Source organism: Sinocyclocheilus anshuiensis, unplaced genomic scaffold (genome assembly GCF_001515605.1).
Source record: "Sinocyclocheilus anshuiensis isolate Anshui unplaced genomic scaffold, SAMN03320099.WGS_v1.1 scaffold87, whole genome shotgun sequence".
Taxonomy (NCBI): Eukaryota; Metazoa; Chordata; class Actinopteri; order Cypriniformes; family Cyprinidae; genus Sinocyclocheilus; species Sinocyclocheilus anshuiensis.
The window spans coordinates 1738438-1742634 of record NW_015549609.1 but is presented as its reverse complement, the minus strand read 5'-3'; positions in this window follow the sequence as shown (position 1 = coordinate 1742634).

Genomic DNA, 4197 nt, shown 5'->3' with positions numbered 1-4197 from the left:
GTGGTTAAGCAAATAATAATAATAATAATCGGCAGGGATCCCAGACCAATACAATTAGTGTGCCTCCTCTATTTTAAAACCCACGAACCGCCACTGCACACACCTACAAATGAACAGTTTGGTTCCAAAACACGATAAACGCCATTTAAAAAAAAAATTTCTCCCTATCTTTCCAAACCGCGACAAACGCCAGTCTCCCTTCTCTGCAGAATGCGATACATCTGCTCAACCAATCACAGCGCACCATTCCACGCATTGTAGACAGCAATGGTGGCGCTTTAAATACACCCGGCCAAAACCACTAAAATTTTCCGTTATACCGTTCCTGCGGTATGCGCAGTTTTTTTATGTGTTGTCAAAGACGGAAAGTGCAGGACTCCCTCAGTTGTGTGCAGCGAAGAGCGTAGCGAGTCACACGACCCCTCCTCCTCCAGTTGGTGCGAGTGTGTTTGTTTTTATTACATTGTGGGGTCCTCAACATGTTAGCACACTCACATAGTGGGGACCAAAAACATAGTGGGGACCAAATCCCCGGTCCCCACAATGTTTTGTCTGTAATAGGCTCAGGGGGCGTTGCTGATATGCCTAGTGCAGTTTTTTTCCTGAGCCCCACCACGAGCAAATCCCTGCTCTGAGTGTGTGAGGCAGCGCTGCTCTACAGCGCCCCTGTAGTCTGGCCGCGGAACTGCACCCACTAGCACACTTACACACTTTACTAACTGCTCATGCGCAGAACTGTAGCTCACCTGACTAAAAACTAGATTAATCAGCCTCAATCAACGTCTGTCAACGGATTAATAAATCTTTTCAGGTAATTATAACGTAATTATAAAATTATAACGAAGTTTGACAATTCAATAATAAAAAAGACATCGTATACTCTCTCTCGCACTCTCTCTCTCTCTCACACACATTCGTACAATTTTGAAATTAAGTTTATGGAATTTTCTTACGAGGTGTCTCTGTGTTGCAATTGATGTTGTATATTTTTAATATGGCGAAGACATCGATAAACTTAAACTACACTTTCCTGAGTAAAAGATTGTGCTAATTTGCTAATTTTCCGGCACCGCGTTGCGCGCCATTAAGAGACCGGAGCAAAGTTTGTGAGTCCCGGGGCGACGCTGAATCGAGCACCGGTGAAACTGACACGGCCTTCGGGGAAGAGCAACATGAGACCGAGGAGGATTAAACCGGTAAAAGACGCGGAGGAGCATGTTATCGATGCCACCGACAAGACCGACGAATTAGAGACTAAACACATAAGCGATTATAAAGGTAGGTTACCATAGTTCTACTGCAGTGTTTTACAAATGTACTTTTGTTTTACATGTAACGTTAACAATCTTTTAAACATTAAGCATTCAAACTACGATCAATCTGCCAAAAAAAAAAATGGTTTATACAGTTGTACTGTATTAATAACACCATGTTTTTTTTTTACATAAGGGTGGGTAACAAGGTCATATAAATCTAGATAAACAGGGATATTTTAAAGTTCTGAACATTTTTAAATTGCATTTGCTAGAATTAAGATTAATAATCATAAACCATAACTAAATATGAGATAAACCTAAATATACATAACCTACATGTAGAGTAAGTGCACCCATTAAGCCCACCAAAATATAAGTTTGTGTTTTTCATAGATATTGACATGGTTTATGAGAAAAATCAACAGTTAAAATGTCAGATTTATCTCTCATTTGAAAATGTATTAATTAGTTGATGTACACTTTAGAATATAAAATTAAGATTTTATGAATAAAGTATGGCATGGGCTTAATTGGTACTTCAGCACCATTCAAGACCGCATGTGTTCCAAATAAGCCCACATCATGATATATTCACAAAATATATTAAAAAATATATATTTTAAAGAAGTAAAACACCAATATATTCATTCAGTGACAGAAGTGTGTAAATTCCTTTTACTGATGTTTGCTAGCACTCATCACCTGTACTAATAAGATTTAAACCCAGCCACACAGGACATGTAAGGACTGTAAAAAGACACTAGTCAAAACTACGTTTAGATCACCTCACATTTTTCCTTCTTTCATTTTACACTTAGCCTATATAACATAATCTAGCTTCCTGTTTACAGTCTACTTGAAGACTCTGAAATCTTGCTCTCGACCGCTGAACTGAGGAAGGTCTCCCGTCCCTGATGCGCATCAACTCTCATCTTGTAGCCCTATCTAAATATAGTTGTAAATTAATAAGTTCTTTCTGTGCTTTTACCTTACTTACTAACTTAAACAATTTCACTCAGAAAATGTACCAAAGTTTGTAGTTAAAGGGATTCCTCATTGAAACGCATAAAGTGGGATTAAATGGTTCCACAGTGAGTAATGGTGAAAAAAAGACAATATTTTCCTTTAAAAATTTAATATCTTTACAAAGACATGCATGAAGCTTAAATATATTGTGAAATATGCATCATAGTAATTTTCACTTTCCCCACATTAGGAAATGTTCAAGATTAGCTTGTTGACTGCAGTTTGCATGTGTTTTGTGGTGCTGTACCATTTAAGTCCATCTTTAAAAAAAAAAAAGTTAATTTATGAATCTCTGAATAAATAAATACATAACAAGTCTACTCTGCAAAACAATTTATTTGTAAATCAATGAAAAATGAATCACAAAACGGTGTTTGTAGTTAGTGTTGTTTTTGGCGGCCTGTTTTAATTTTAGTTTTAGTCTAGTCTTTGTGTGAAGCTGTCATTTTAGTTTTTATTAGTTTTAGTCACGAAAACTGATGACATTTAGTCTAGTTTTAGTCGACGAAAACTGATGACATTTAGTCTAGTTTTACAACATTTATTTTACCAACCAAGCATGTTAGAAGTACACACACATAAACATAATATATTTGATGTATCAAATATACTATGCTGATATATCATATTTGACACCACATTACAGAACAAAAGATCTGTTGCTACTTTCATTTTACTGCAACTTTAAACATAAAGACTGATACTTTGTCTAAAAAAAAAATAATGATTGAATGAATGAACACAAATTAATTAATAGGCCTTATGAAAAGTCATTTAATGAAATGACTGTTGCTTTATTTGTATGTATGATATTCTTCCCTAAAAATTATAGGTGTCAATTCATTAGATTCAGTTTACATTTATTACATTGAATCTCATTATGACAGCCATTGAGAATTGCTCTGGTGCTCCAGGAAGAGTCCCACAAATTACACATGAGGTATGTGCACCCACACGAACATGATTTCATTTGTTTTAATATGTGCTTGAAAACCAGATATTGAATATAATTTACCATAAAATCTTACCACTTTTTTTTCAGCCTTTGGTTGACTACTCCAGTAGTGAAGATGAAGTCCTGTGTTCTAAAGCTACAACATCTTTTAAACGGGTATTTAATTTTTATAACGTCACGTTAAAGCCATTTTAGTTTTTAACTGCTGCATACTTACAATACCAGCTTTTTTTTCTAAAGCAGCATAATATATTAGATGTATCAAATATACTATGCTGATATATCATATTTGACACCACATTACAGAACAAAAGATCTGTTGCTACTTTCATTTTACTGCAACTTTAAACATAAAGACTGATACTTTGTCTAAAAAAAAAATAATGATTGAATGAATGAACACAAATTAATTAATAGGCCTATTTTCATCCCTGTATAGAAAAAATATTTCAGGTGAATCTCTTTTAGTGGGATTCTGCTTTGTCGTCAGTAATGTAATTATTAAAATAAATTGAATTGAATTTTAAAATAGAACGATTTAGTATTTACAGGTGCATCACAAAAACATTAGAATATAGTGAACAAATTTTTTTTTTTGTAACTTTTTGAAAAGTGGAACTTTCAGATATTCTAGATTCATTACATGTAAAGACATTTTTTTCAATTTTTTTTTTAAAAGAGAGTAAGTCACAGAAGGTCATTACTGAAAGAGCTGCTGTATCAAAGCATATTAAATGCAAAGTTGACTGGAAGGAGGAAATTGGGAAGAAAAAAGTGCACAAGCAACAGTGATGACCGCAAGCTTGAGAATACTGTCAAGCAAAGCCGATTCAAACACTTGACAGAGCTTCACAAGGAGTGGACTGAAGCTGGAGTCAGTGCATCAAGAGTCACCACGCTCAGATGTCTTCAGGAAAAGGGCTACCAAGCCACTTCTGAAACAGAAACAACGTCAGAAGC